At 34.8% G+C, this 16,457-nt stretch overlaps 1 pseudogene; it reads right to left on the bottom strand.

Moving 5' to 3' along the window:
* Positions 1 to 1,206: 1,206 nt before the first annotated feature.
* LOC103018669 (histone H3-like centromeric protein A) lies at positions 1,207 to 1,522 on the bottom strand (annotated as a pseudogene).
* Between the last annotated feature and the right edge of the window lie 14,935 nt (positions 1,523 to 16,457).

Below are 16,457 nucleotides of genomic sequence, written 5' to 3'. Positions count from 1 at the left end.
AGTTGATGTCGAAAAACCTTTGGACAAGGTTTTTCCAAAGGGTTAAGATCTATCAAACAACAGAACTTGGTCCTTTTCCCTTTAGTTTGTCTCTCAATTCAGTTGGCTGACACATCATTATTAGTGTCCGCCCTCATTAACCATTTTCAGCACACACAATATCTAAAAGTCTTTGGCATTTCCCATTTCTCTGGAAATGTGTTAAACTGCTTTCAGTTACAAGCGATGGGCAAGATTTTTATCTGCTCATACTCTATTCCATCGGAGACAAAAACACATTCCTGAATTCTCTTGTTTAATTTGTGGCTGTTGGCAAAGTGTCCAAATGAAGAACTTAACGCTAACACACAAAGAACACAGTATAATCTCTGTATAGTAGTAACTTCGCTTTAACTTTTTCTCATTAAAGAATTATTTTTATTATGTCTCCACAAGGAAGTTATAAAAATTACCTGTAAAAACATTGAAAAGGCTCTTAAAAGTCCTGGAATGAACAATTCTGCAATATAAATTATGATACATCTTCTATGATTTGCAAATAAGAATAAAATAAATTCTATAAGTTAGAATTTCTGAATGATTTTGATAGGAATTTACCAGAAGGAGCCAGAACATCCAACCTTAACGATTTCCTATTTTCATCCCAACTGAGTTTTTAAAAAGCTATATCTGTTGACAGGCACAATCCACACAGGAACTTGCTGCTGCCACTAATGATGAAGTCAATCTGAAGGACAGAGATTTGCATGCTGGACGTGCCAGGCTCTTCCATGCAACTGGTTGAAGTGGTCTTCTCTTATTTTTTTCCCTTATGTTTTAAATAAAAGTAAATATACTTATGGTAAAAAATTTAAATGGTACAGAAAGATCTAAAATAATCAGTAAATATCCTTTTCTCCCATAACCTAGAAAATCTGATGTCTTCCAAATCATCAGTCGTATGAATAATTTGCAAAGTGAAGTCAAACTCAGAGTCTCTTCATCTGAAAATTAATCTCAGGACTTTTGCAATGTGTTGATTCTGTCATATATTACCTCTGTTACAGAGGAAAGCCATGCAGTCTTCTTCTTAAAAAAAACTAATTACAAAAGCAACACGCACACTCTGCTCAGAGATAGCAAGTCCAGGCAGCACCTTGTACTCCGTGGATCTGGTCCTGGTTACGGGCAGAGTCCCTGGTATCCAGAGTCACGGGCGGCAGGAGCTCAGCGGAGCCCTTCCTGAACGCCTCGGATCCTCCTGGCCAGCTGCACATCCTTCGGGAAGAGAGTGACACGGCCTGTATGTAAGGAGAGGAGATAGGCATCCTCAAAGAGATGAACTAGAAACGCTTCTGCTGCCAGGCGGCAGAAGGGGTTCTTCCTTAACAACAGGTGTGTGCTCTTCTGAAGAGTTCGGATCTCCTTCAGAACCCGATGTCTCCGGCGAGCAAGTTGACGGGAGGAAGTGCCTAAGGATGGGCCCGGCCGGGGGCCGCCTTCTTGGGGCTTTGGGCTTGCGGATCCGGCGGCGCGGGCCCATGGCTGGAGCTCAGGCTTGCAGACCCGCGGCTCCTTCTTGGCCTTCCGGGTCCGGAGGCAGAGGCTGGCGTCCAGGGGAGGGTCAGCAGCACCCTGGCAGCGTGCCACCGCCGCGGATTCTCTGCCGGCGTTTTTTCCAAAGCAGCATTCTTGAAAATTAATCTGACTGTTGTGGCTTGTCAGTAATAGAGGAAATACTATTTTATGTTGGTTAATTTGAGAATGGAATTTTTAGCTTTGCATTTATTAACAAGAAATGTGCTAACTCATATGTTACTTATGTTTCAAATAACTTTCTAAAGTAATCTCCATGATATATGTTTTCTAAAAAATGTGTCAAATTATCTGGTGTTTATATCTAAGTAGTAGAAAAGATAATGCTTCTCAATTTGCCTTTACCATCCAGTTCTAAATGTATAAAAATACTCATGAAGAAATTTTATCAGGTTTTACGTTTCTCTTCATAATGTTCAAAATATATGCAGTAAGTTTTCAGATGATTTTATAACCATGTTTATCAGGTATTAAAAAGAATCCAACTCACCCTGAGGAACATGTTCTTGTTTTGATAAAAACTAATCATTTTGACTTGCAAATGGGGTACAATATAAACTCAGTGTAAAAGAAAGAAAATTGATTGTCAAATGTGTAAATAAAATTTGAATTTATGCTCATTTGGCATACCCAATCATAAATACACTATTGTGAACCTAAGAGTTTATTGAGAAAGTCTTGAAGTTTTCCAGCTCCTTTTGCCCAAGTGGAGATATTTCCAAGAGAAAGCAATGCATTCAGGTTCAACACAATACCTAATCAGTGTCTATTTCTACACAAAGTTGAAATAAAAATGTTTGAAAAGTTTTAGACCATCCCTTAAAATAATAAAGATAACTAGTATCTTGATTAATAATTTCTCTTAAATTGTCATTTATATTTCAGTTGATAAGGACTTTTTACTGTAATAATAGTAACGGGTAGGTTTTTCTTTTTTATTACAGTTCAGTAATTGAGTTAATAAAGCATGTTCTCTTATTAAAGTGTTTTGGCCTTTGCACCATTCTTGCTTGTCCCAATCATCTATATAGTCTATATAATCCATATCTATATATCTACACCATGAAGTTATTGTGTTTTAAAAACTTTTCTCCAATTGCCCTTGTTATGAAAGATTAGATGTACAAAATAGCTTTATAAACTTTAAGAAACTCAAACCTGACAAACACCTAACAATTAACTGCGTTCACTGTATTGATTTATCATAATACTGCCGTGAATAATGTTGACTTCATTGCTTCCCAATTAATACTTGAATCCATACAACTTTGGACCATAAATGAAGGTATTTTGCTGAGTTATTTTATTAAGTTAATTATTTTGCTTATTAAAAAGTCTATAGAAATGATATAAGTTCAAATAAGGCAAAAGAGTATATTGTGAAAACAAAGACTCATTCACACCCCAGATACCCAGGTCTTCTCTCAAAAAATACTGATAACATTTTCTTGTGGCTCCTCAAGAAATTTGCTATTCACCTTAAGTATAAGTGACATATGGATAGATTTTTAAAAATTTTCCCCAAATTGAAGTATACCTATGCTCTATTCCATAATTTTATGTTTTATTTTAAGCATGTATGTTGGTAAGATTTTTATATCAGCAGATGTGTATTTACATGATTTATCTGTTTTATATTTTATAATAAAATGCATAACACTCCCCTATTCATAATCATAATCATATAGACTTTCATTTTTTCTGTTTTTATCCTTTTTTTCTATTAAAAATGCTATGATTACTCTCATTGTACACATTTCTTTTCATAATTTTAATGATAATAAGAGCTTATGTAGCACTTACTCTATACCAGGCACTCTTCTGAGACATATTATATAATTAGATCATCCTTCAGTCCTATGAAGGATTTATTATTTCCATTTTATATATGTGGAAAATAAAGGAGAGAATACTTTAATATTTTCTGAAGTTCACACATATGGTAAATGGCAGAACTGGAATTAGAAGGTAACCTGGATGCAAAAACATTTCTATAACTTCTACATTAGATTCTCTCTCACATATTTGAATACAATATAAGATAAAATTATGGATGTAGAATACTCAAGCCAAATAATAGATGTACTTTTCAATTTGCTATACAACTTACATTACCTTATTGCCCTTCAGAAAGATTTCATCAATTTGTAATTCTACCAATATATCATTCCTTCAACTATGTGTGTACTATCAAGTATTTTGACAATTGTTTACAGGATATAATTTTTTTGTTATTTTAATTTTTCTTATTATGATACATGTGGTTTCATAAATTTATAATCCACTTGTCTATCTTTGGTATGAATTGCCTTTTCTGTTTTCTATTGTCTTGTAAAACTTTGTTCTTAGAAAGTGATTAAAAAGTAAACCTCTCATTTGAAACACCATCTATATCATCTAGTACATATCTCTATGTATTTGAATTTATATTTAACCCTTTTTCTGGCTGCATGGAAGTCATTGTTTATTTTTCTGCAAATCCCAAATAATTTTAATTAACACAGTTTTATGATAACTGTGGCATTTGGTAACCCAGTCTACCAGTTGTCTAATTGTTAAGATTCTTTTTTTTCTTATTATTCCTGAATGCTTGTTTTCTACAGAAACTTGACTTACAGCTCTTGTTATAATCAGGTCATTTATACATTTTTATTTTTTACTAATTAAATATGATGGTGTAAATGACACTTGTCTCCTCCCAGAGTGAAGCCGTAAACTCAGACTGGGATTTGGGGAGGGGGAAGAAAATCTTTGTCTTTTTGGCTGTACTTTTCCTGGAATAGAGCACCCAGGCTAGAGCTTCCATGACACATACCTGTGGTTCACGGAATGTGGATGAGTCATGGCTCGAATGTCACAGACTCACTGCTGTTACTGAGATTTAGTAGATTTTCTTGAATGAATGTTTCTTCATTTGTTGTATGGTCTTAGAACAATTTTCAGAGGCTTTAAATGATTGCATTTTTAAGGTTTTTTTTTTTCTTTTTTCTTTTTTTTTTTTTTTTCCTGAGAAGGTTTTCTTGCAGTCCATGTATAGACTTCTGGCTTAATTTTCTCACCAACATTTGCCCTCTTAACACTCATGAACTCATGCCTTATTTCAAATTCATTACTTGACACCTGATTTTTTTCTGGTTTAATGGTTTTGATTCATTTGAATTCTGCTTAATACTTTGGTGAATAGTATCAGATCATGTATTGATTACATATATATATTATTTAGGAGTCTTCAGCTAGGAGCAAAGATATGTCCAGATTACTTCAGATGTTGGAATACTGTTGCTTTGGATCAGAATTTTCATTATTATCAATAGAAGTTTTAAGAATAAAATTATTATTGAATATTGTTTTACTAAGAAAGAAATACATTTACTGTCACTTTCATTCTATCAATCGATGTGCAAGACTTGGAAAGCACAGATAATACAATAATGTAAGACTGCTCTATGCCAAAGCTCTGGGGAAAGATTTTTATTTTTTCATTTGAAAGGGGAAATTTTTAACTATATTTCAGAAATTATTTTTACATCAAATAAATTTTATACTTGCCTAGTGATAGAAGTTTGAATAATGAATATATCTTTGTTATTAAAATTTCATATTAATTTCTCATACAGTCCTTATTTTACAGTAGTTTGCTCATTTATTTTTATGAAACCAACAGTATTTTGATCTCATCTTTCACACTGATATTTTTCAACACAGAGAGCAATTGTTCCACTTATATGGGAAGTTGAGATTCCACATCTAGTAATCTGCATCCCTTTCCCACTTCTCAAAATCAAACAAACAAAACAAAACACTCCTTAAGGAATGTTCTCTAATGATGAAAATCTGTTATCTATTCATAAGGCTAATTAATGCATCATCTTTATTGCAAAGTGTCTGTGTAAAAACAAATGATGGCATAGTTAATGCCTAAAAACATGTGTCCATAAGTGAGAAACCATCTTTTAAGTTTAGCTAGTTTACAGAAAATTATTTTCATTCCACTAATGACTGCAAAGTGATATTATAGCAAAATCTTGTGGAAATGATGCAGTTTAGGTTCTTATGAACCTGTAAACCAGGGTCAGAGTAAGGGGCTATATTTCTGTGTGTATGAGTACAAGGCTGCTCTAATATAGTAGATTCCAACTTATGATAGATACCATGATAGCACATAAAAATAATCTGGGGAACTGTATTAATACTTTTGCCAATATATAAGACAAAAATTAAATAATGACCAAAAAGAGCTGCTTATGGTACAAAGCAGTTTTTAAATTTAAGGCTATATAATACTCCTTATGATATAGCAACATGTGATTAAGAGACATGCCATTTTTTATTTTATTAATTCCTAGAAAACTTCACTGAAATGATTTTCACCCCATCTCCCTGCTTGATTCCCACTCAGTTCTGACTCCAAATTGGAAAGCTGACTTTATTCTCTGAATATCTCTGTGAAATTATGATTTATAAGTGTTGACCTAAAACAAATACACTGTTAGTTTTTTCTCTAGCAAAAATAAGTTTACTCAGGATCAGCAAATAATTGCAATTTGGGGTCTGTAACAAGCCATTTGCAAGTCCTGCAAAAGAAGGAGAGGAGAACTCTTTTTTAGAAGGGAAAGGGAGCTGGGAGGGCTATAGTAAACAAACAGTCCATTGGAGGAATTTAGAGTTCCAAGAATAGTGGTTTTTCATTTGCCAAACTCTTGCAAAGAAAGAAGAGGAAGTCTTTCTTTTCCTGTTGGGCTCTGCTATCATTGTAAGGCATGAGCGCTTCTCCTTCTGACCTCCTGCTCCTTTTTGAGGTTTCTGTATATTAATTTTTGCATTACAAATTTGTTCATTCAGATGACCAAAATATATTTCTCATTTATATTTTGTCTTTGTCCAGCGTTCCTGACTCACAGCTCCCCAAACCCTTGTAATTTCCTAAGTGATGAGAGCAACAAAGGTGTCTTTTGGTATGTTAATGAGGTAAAGTTTGGACCACACCTAACAATAGGGATGCATTTCCAGGGATAGCCAATCATGTGATTAGAGGGTTGGACTTTCAGTCTCACTCCTTTACCTCCAGGGAGGGGAGAGAATTTGGAGGTTGAATCAATTGCCAGTTGCCAATGATTTAAACAGTCATGACTATGTAATAAAGCCTCCATAAACCCCTCAGAAGATGGGTTTTGGAGGTCTTTGTTGGTGAACACATGATGGTGCTGAGAGAGTGGTGCACATGGAGAAGTCATGGAAGCTCCAAGCCCTTTTCCATATGAATCTTTTACATCCGGCTGTTCCTTAGTTATTTATTTTTATAATAAACAGATAATTTAATAAGTAAAATGTTTCTCTGTGTTCTGAGAGCTGCTCTAGTAAACTAACAGAACCTGAAGAGGGAGTCTTGGAACCTCTGATTTGGTCAGATTTGGCCATTTGGTCAGAATTGTCAGTAAAAACCTATACTTTTGACTGGTGTCTGAAGTCCAAGGAAGGAGTCATGGGAAGCTCCAATCTATAGCCCATCAGAAGCACAGATAACAACCTGGGTTGGAGTGACATCTGAATTGGGAGGAGGGGCAGTCTCGTCTGGACTGAACACTTAACCTCTGGGGTATGAAGCAATCTGCAGGTAGATAGTTCCAAAATTGAGTTGAATTACAGGACACTCAGCTGATTTTTTTGAGTATTGCTTGTTGTTGGTGTGGGGAGCCCTTTTTCACACATATACACACACACACTGGAACGTTGGAAATGGGTCCAGGAACCTAATTTAGACTTCCTCTCATTACCATGAATCAGTTTAACTGTGAGTTCTTGACGTGGTATTCTATTCTAAGTCACATTTATATTTCTGTAAATGTTCAAAAGGGACAGAGACTGCCAAATACAAATTGGCACTTGCCATCTACCTCTACAAGGATTAAATCATGAGTTGATGCAGCTGCTGATTTTCAACACCCCTGAAAGGAGTTCAGGGTGGAGATCAGGAAGGAGGCATTCTGTGCTCTGGGGAAAACTGGCATAACAGCTCTTCAGATAGTCAGATATTTTCAAGAGATTTTATGAGCCCAATTCTTGCATCTCCTCACATCTAAAAAAGCACTAAAATCCTTCATGGTGACATCTGCTCCTCGTGACTAGCAGTAACCTTCACAAGGTTAAGAAGCAACCTTCTGTAAAAGATATGTGCTTGATTGTATGTACTCCCCCTTCACCAAAATCACATATATACTGACCTTCTTCCCTACCTCTTTGGAGCAGTTTCTCAGAGCTATCTGAAATGCTGTCTCCTGGGCTATAGTCCTCATTTTGCCCTCAAATAAAACTTAAGTCACATTGTGCTTTTTTTTTTTTTTTTTTTTCAGTTGACAGACTATTGTTTCTGAAAAGTTTTATTTGAACCAAGAAAAGAAATTAATGGTGCATCTTTATATTCTTTCACTAATGGTTTGCATTTCTAAGTGCCATGTTGGTGGGTTAAGAAACTCCAGGGAAAACTGTTTAACACATAATTAGGTATATTGAGACCAAAAGAGCCTACATGTGCAAAATGTGTTAATGTGATTCTTGCTAATGATTATCCATGGTTTATACAATATTACATTGATTTTTTTTCTTTCCACTTAGAAAATATTCAATTAACTGAGATTCTAGAGAACTATATGTCACTAACTTAGTTTGAGTCTCAGTTTCCTCTACATTAAGTGAAGAGACCAAACTAAATTAAACATCTTGAATCTTCATTTAGAAGAGTGCTTCTAGGATGAGCATATGTATTAATTATATATTGCTGTATAATGAATTACCCAAAGCATAATTGCTTAAGACAATACATATTCGTTTTCTCAGAGTTTTGGTGAGCTGCGTGTTTGGAAGCATCTTAGTTGAGCAGTTCTGGCTTGATAAATCTCACGAGATTACTTTATAGTCAAGATGTTGACAAGAGCAGCAGTTGTTCAAAGGTTTAACTGAGGCTGGAGGATTCTCTTTAAATCAGTTGGTTAGGCCCCAGTTCAAATGAGACCACACACTTTTTTTGTTCCCTTGGGACTAGCTGAATTTACTCTGTTATATGGTACCAAATAATCCTCTAACTGCAGGTGAATAAGCAAAAAACAAATGCGTGAAAAATAGCACTAGGCATAGCAGTTTGGTCGACTGTGAGAAAAAAAAAAAAAAATGATTGTCTTTACTCGCTATAACTATTAGAACCACCACAAATGTCAACACACAACCAAGGGTAGGTAATCTTACTGCATTAGATAACATCTATTTTTAAAAGTTATAACCCAGTCTATAGCTAATGAATATGCTATGACTCCACTACACCAAAATGCTAGGCCTCTAATGGTCTAATGCACATTTAAATAGCTAATGATCATTAGACTACAGGGCTGAGAATAATGAGTAAAGATGAATAAGAAAGTAAAATAAAAATAAATTTTACTTTCTTACACAGCTTGTTTACCTACCAAAATTTTCTGAATTGTTTAGGGTTAAGAATACTATATTTGGAGAGCATTTTCGAACTTGTATGGAAATATATTTTTCCTATATTGTTTTTTCTGAGAAGGGGCAACTTTACTGGTTTCAGAGTTTCAATTTCTTTAGATCAGCATTAAGTCTTTTTTTTTTTTTAATGCTAATATTGCACTCAATGTTAATAAAGGCACAGTCAACCTCACAGGAAATATTTCAGAACAATTATGTTCATATTTCAGAACAATTATTTTTCTTTCTAACTTTGGGGTTTGAACTGTACTATAGGCTGAGTTTTAAACTATTTTTAAGTCCTGTAATATTACCTTTTATAAAATGTGTTGTAATTAAAATAAGTGTATGATTGGGCCACCAAAGTGGTTGTTCTCTTGCTCTCTCTACATCCCCTACTCAACCAGTGCCTGCTTCACCTATAACCTACTCACATGACTGACCTTTCTACATACTTGGCCCATACACCTGCTAGTGATTGTTCTAATCTTTAGATCAGAACATCTCCACCAGGATATCTTATCAAAGGGGCAGTGAGGGCATGGCCCTCTGTTAATTCCCCTGGTAACCAATGAGCCGACCTGATTTCAATTCCCCCTGTAACTGGTAAACACCCCCCACCCAGCAATGACTGCCTCCATCTGCCACACATGGGTTGGGTGTCACTCCAGGACATTGCTTCAGATGTGTAAGATTCCCCCTATCCATTAAATCACTGATGTCTCTTTTGCTGACTCTGGACTCTCTCTTTGGTCTCCAGGCTGGGTAAGTACAAGGCTTGCAAGCCTGCAGTGTGCAGCCCAACAGTAACTCTTCGAAAAATACATGAAATTAAAGGAGTGAGAGAGATTTTATCTGAAAATATAAATTATTCTACACCTTGTGAAAAAATCTTTGTAAAGAACTTTCAGGTAAACTCAAACATGATGATTTAATGACATTTTTACTTTTATTGTAGTGTTAAAATTTTAAATAATATTTTTATTATGTCTAAGAAAATTGTTGCTGATAGTGGAAGTGAAGGATACATTTTTTTTTAAATGTATATTTTGTTTTTACCTCGTCCTTATACAGGGGAAAATTAATTCCATAGTTATTAAACTTTACTCATGACTCAATTTTCTTACAAAGTTTCTGTTAGTGTTCATACGGAGATTCATCCTTACCAATTTCCATTAATTTCACTAACAGAAGCAATAATTCGCCTATAGAAAAATTTGTTTATTCCCTAATCACACAGTCTGTGTTAAGTTTCAACATTATAAAACAAACAAACACACCACCTACATTAAAAAATAAAATAATATTTCATGAAAATGTTGAAAGTTCAGAGGTAGGGCAGACTTGAGGTTTGTTTTATACCAGTAGATCAGTGCTGTCACTGATGTTTTGTTGTTTTTTTTCCTCTTCACTTGTCTGACTGGAATTAGTGGTATCTTCAACTTTCCTGTGGTAACAAAATGTCTGCTTGAGCTTCAGGAACTGCATGTTTCTCATCCAAGTTAAAAAAGAGTGCACCTTTCCTCTCAAACATCAAATAGAAGTGCTGATTTGCACTTTGATTGAATTAGCTTAAATCCTTTGTCCCTTTCCCCCAATATACACTATTGCCTCTGGAATGTTGTGCACAATTTGGACATTTGGCTTCAGCCTGGTCTGCTTATCCATCTCTCAGCTGTGGCCAAGACATTAAAACTACCCTTCTCATCTTATGCCAATCAATGTACATTTCTGGATTCGAAGGTAGAATAAATCCCTGCCCCCACCTCAAACCTCATGGCTAATACACAGTGAAAGAAGGGAGGAATGACTCATGAATTTTAAGTGTGACTGCTCAGTCTAATTTCTAATATTAACTCAACCCTTCATTCCTGAATTAACTCACTTTGCTCAGAGTGCATGCTCCTCATTACATATTGCTGAATTTGATTTTATAATAGTTTGCTTTGGATTTTTGCATTCATGTTTGTAAGTGAGATTAGCCGGTAATTCATGAATTTCTGGTCAAATATGTTCTTTGGAAGACTTTTTCTGTGACTGGTATTATGTCTTCTTTGAATGTTTATTAGAAGTCACTGGTTAGCAATATATATAAATTTTCTTTGAGGGAAGGTATTTTCACTACTGATTGATTTTGTTTCGTAAAAGATTATTCAAGTTTTTAATTCTGTTTTAAATCAATTGTGCTAAATTATATTTTTCTAAGAACTTATCCATTTTGTTTACATTTTCATGTAAATTTGTTCATACAAACTCCATTATTTTTTAAATTTATTTTTATTGACGTATAGTTGATTTATAATGTTGTGTTAATTTCTGCTGCACAACAAAGTGACTCAGTTATACACATATATACAATCTTTTTATATTATTTTCCATTATGGTTTATCTCAGGATACTGAATATAGTTCCCTGTGCTATACAGTAGGACATTGTTGTTTACCCATTCTATATGTAATAGTTTGCATCTACTAACCTCAAACTCCCAGTCCTCACCCCCCGCCATTCTCTATATCTGTGGGTCTGTTTCTGTTTTATAGACAGGTTCATTTGTGCCATATTTTAGACTCCACATATAAGTGATATCATATGGTACTTCTCTTTCTCTTTCTGACTTACTTCACTTAGTATGATAATCTCTAGTTGCATCCATGCTGCTTCAAATGGCATTATTTCATTATTTTTTATGGCTGAGTAGTATTCCATCATATATATATGTAGCACATCTTCTTTATCCATTCTTCTGTTGATGGGCATGTAGGTTAGCTACTGTAAATAGTGCTGCTATGAACATAGGGGTGCATGTATCTTTTTGAATTATAGTTATGTCTGGATAAATGCCTATGAGTGGGATTACTGGATCATATGGCTACTCTATTTTTAGTTTTTTTTAAGGAACTTCCACTGTTTTCCAAAGTGGCTGCACCAGCTTTACATTCCCACCAACAGTGTAGGGGGGTTCCCTTTTCTCCACACCCTCTCCAGTATTTGTTGTTTGTAGACTTTTAAGTGATGACCATTCTGACCTACGTGAGGTGGTACCTCATTGTAGTTTTGATTTGCAATTCTCTAATAATTAGTGATGTTGAGCATCTTTTCATGTGCCTATCGGCCATCTGTATGTCTTCTTTAGAGAAATGTCTAGTTAGGTCTTCTGCCCATTTTTTGATTCAGTTGTTTGTTTGATTGTTTGTTTGTTTTAATTGAGTTGTATGAGCTGTCTGTATATTTTGGAAAATAAGCCCTTGTCAGTCACATCATTTGCAAATATTTTCTCCCATTCTGTAGGTTGCCTTATTGTTTTGCTATGGTTTCCTTTGCTGTGCAAAAGCTTGTTAAGTTTTATTAGGTCCAATATGTTTATTTTTGTTTATTTTTTTTTAATTTCTATTGCTTTGGGAACTGACCTAGGAAAACACTGGGGCATTTTATGTCAGAGAATGTTTTGCCACTGATCTCTTCTAGGAGTTTTATGGTGTCTTGTCTTATATTTAAGTCTTTAAGTCATTTTGAGTTTATGTTTGTGCATGGTGTGAGGGTGTGTTCTAACTTCATTGTTTTACATGCAGCTGTCCAACTTTCCCAGCACAACTTGCTGAAGAGACTGTCTTTCTCCCATTTTTTATTCTTGCCTCCTTTGCCAAAGATTAATTGACCATAAGTGCATGGGTTTATTTCTGTGTTCTCTATTCTGTTTCACTGATCCCTATGTCTGTTTTTGTGCCAATACCACACTTTTGAAAATGTAGCTTTGCAGTATTGGCTGAAGTCGGGGAGGGGTATGCCTCCTTCTTTGTTCTTCTCCCTCAGGATTGCTTTGTCAATTCTGAGTCTTTTATTGTTCCACATAAATTTTAGGATTATTTGTTCTCGTTCTGGGGAAAATGTCATGGTTAATTTGATAAGGATCACATTAAATCTGTAGATTGCTTTGGGTAGTATTATCATTTTAACAATATTAATTCTTATAATCCAAGAGCATGGGGTATCTTTCCATTTCTTTGAATCATCTTTAATTTCCTTTATTAATGTTTTATTGTTCTCAACATATAATTCTTTCACCTTCTTGGTCAGGTATATTCCTAAGTATTTTTTTGGTGCAATTTTAAAAGGTATTGTTTTTTTACATTCCTTTTCTGCTATTTCATGGTTAATGTAAAGAAATGCAACCAATTTCTGTATACTAATCCTGTATCCTGCTACAGTGCTGAATTCATTTGTCAGTTCTGGTAGTCTTTGTATTGAGTCTTTAGGGTTTTCTATATATAGAAAGTATCATGTCATCTGCATATAATGAAAAATTTACCTCTTTCCTTCCAATTTGGATAGGTTTTATTTCTTTTCCTTGTCTGATTGTTATGGTTAGGTCTTCCAATACTATGTTGAATAAAAGTGGTGAGAGTAGGCATCCTTGTCATGTTCCAGATTTTAGTGGGAAAACTTTAGCTTTTTAACGTTGAGTATTATTTTTGCTGTGGGTTTGTCATAAATAGCTTTTATTATGTTGAGATATATTCCCTCTATTCCCACGTTTGTAAGAGTTTCTATCATAAATGGATGTTGGATTTTGTCAGTTGCTTTTTCTGCATCTATTGAGATGATCATGTGGTATTTATCTATTTGTTTTTTTTTGTTTTTTTTTTTTGATGTGGTGACATTGATTGTTTTGCATGTGTTGAAACATCCTTGTGAACTTGGTGTGAATCCCACTTGGTTGTGGTGTATCATCTTTTTTATGTGTTGGGTTTGATTTGTTAGTATTGTGTTGAGAATTCTTGCATCTATATCCATCAAAGATATTGTCCTGTAACTTTCTTTTTTGGTAGTATCTTTGTCTGGTTTTGGTATCAGGGTGATGGTGGCTTCATAGAATGTCTTTGGGAGTGTTCCCTCTTCTTCAAACTTCTGGAAGAGTTTGAGAACAATCAGTATAATTTCTTCTTTGTATGTTTGGTAGAATTCACCTGTGAAGCACTTGTCCTGGACTTTTGTTTGCAGGTAGTGTTTTGTTTTAGTTTTGTTTTCTTTAACTACAGATTCTATTTCACTTCTAGTGATAGGTTTGTTCAAATTATCTATTTCTTGTTGATTCAATTATGGTGGGCTGTGTGTTTCTGGAAAGTTGTCCATTTCTTCTAGGTTGTTGAATTTGTGGGCATATAATTGTTCATGGTATTCTCTTATAGTTTTTTGCATTTCTTCAGTATTGGTTGATATTTCTCCTTTTACATTTCTTATTTTGTTTATTTGGGTTTTCTGTCTTTTCTTGTTGGTGAGCCTGGCCAGAAGTCTGTCAATTTTGTTTACCCTTTCAAAAAGCAGCTCTTGGTTTTATTGATTTTTTTTTCAATTTTTAATCTCTATTTTATTTATTTCCTCTCTGATCTTTATAATTTCCTTCCTTCTGCTGACTTTAGGTTTTGTTTGTAGTTTTTCTAATTCTTTTAGGTAGTAGGTTAGGTTGTTTGTTTTAGATTTTTTTTTTTTTTTTTCTGGAGGAAGGCCTATATCTCTATGAACTCCCCTCTAAAAACTGCTTTTGCTGCATCCCATAGATTTTGTATGGTGTGTTTTCTTTGTCATTTGTCTCAAGTTATTTTTTAATTTTCATTTTGATTTCTTCATTGACACATTAGTTCTTTTTTTTTTTTAAACATCTTTATTGGAGTATAATTGTTTTACAATGGTGTGTTAGTTTCTGCTTTATAACAAAGTATATCAGTTATACATATACATATGTTCCCATATCTCTTCCCTCTTGCATCTCCCTCCCTCCCACCCTCCCTATCCCGCCACTCTAGGTGGTCACAAAGCACCGAGCTGATCTCCCTGTGCTATGCGGCTGCTTCCCACTAGCTATCTATTTTACACTTGGTAGTGTATAAATGTCCATGCCACTCTCTCACCCTGTCACATCTTACCCCTCCCCCAACCCATATCCTCAAGTCCATTCTCTAGTAGGTCTGTGTCTTTATTCCCATCTTGCCACTAGGTTCTTCATGACCTTTTTTTTTTTTTCCCCCTTAGATTCCATATATATGTGTTAACATACTGTACTTGTTTTTCTCTTTCTGACTTACTTCACTCTGTATGACAGACTCTAGGTACATCCACCTCACTACAAATACCTCCATTTCATTTCTTTTTATGGCTGAGTAATATTCCGTTGTATATATGTGCCACATCTTCTTTATCCATTCATCCGATGATGGACACTTAGGTTGCTTCCATGTCCTGGCTATTGTAAATAGTGCTGCAATGAACATTTTGGTACATGATTCTTTTTGAATTATGGTTTTCTCAGGGTATATGCCCAGTAGAGGGATTGCTGGGTCATATGGTAGTTCTATTTTTAGTTTTTTAAGGAACCTCCATACTGTTTTCCATAGTGGCTGTACCAATTTACATTCCCACCAACAGTGTAAGAGTGTTCACTTTTCTCCACACCCTCTCCAGCATTTATTGTTTCTAGATTTTTTGGTGATGGTCATTCTCACCGGTGTGAGATGATATCTCATTGTAGTTTTGATTTGCATTTCTCTAATGATTAATGATGTTGAACATTCTTTCATGTGTCTGTTGGCCATCTGTATATCTTCTTTGGAGAAATGTCTATTTAGGTCTTCTGCCAATTTTTGGATTGTGTTGTTTGGTTTTTTGTTATTGAGCTGCATGAGCTGCTTGTAAATCTTGGAGATTAATCCTTTGTCAGTTGCTTCATTTGCAAATATTTTCTCCCATTCTGAGTGTTGTCTTTTGGTCTTGTTTATGGTTTCCTTTGCTGTGCAAAAGCCTTGAAGTTTCATTAGGTCCCATTTGTTTATTTTTGTTTTTATTTCCATTACTCTAAGAGGTGGATCAAAAAAGATCTTGCTGTGATTTATGTCAAAGAGTGTTCTTCCTATGTTTTCCTTTAAGAGTTTTATAGTGTCCAGTCTTACATTTAGGTCTCCAATCCATTTTGAGTTTATTTTTGTGTATGGTGTTAGGGAGTATTCTAATTTCATTCTTTTACATGTAGCTGTCCAGTTTTCCCAGCACCATTTATTGAAGAGACTGTCTTTGCTCCACTGTATATCTTTGCCTCCTTTGTCATAGATTAGTTGACCATAGGTGTGTGTGTTTATCTCTGGGCTTTCTATCTTGTTCCATTGATCTATGTTTCTGTTTTTGTGCCAGTACCATATTGTCTTGATTACTGTAACTTTGTAGTATAGTCTGAAGTCAGGGAGTCTGATCTCTCCAGCTCCGTTTTTTTCCCTCAAGACTGCTTTGGCTATTCGGGGTCTTTTGTGTCTCCACACAAATTTTAAGATGATTTGTTCTAGTTCCATAAAAAAATGCCATTGGTAATTTCATAGGGATTGCATTGAATCGGTAGATTGCTTTGGGTAGTATAGTCATTT

The sequence above is a fragment of the Balaenoptera acutorostrata genome, chromosome 20, assembly GCF_949987535.1.
Source record: "Balaenoptera acutorostrata chromosome 20, mBalAcu1.1, whole genome shotgun sequence".
Taxonomy (NCBI): Eukaryota; Metazoa; Chordata; class Mammalia; order Artiodactyla; family Balaenopteridae; genus Balaenoptera; species Balaenoptera acutorostrata.
This window is presented reverse-complemented; position numbering and strand designations above follow the sequence as displayed.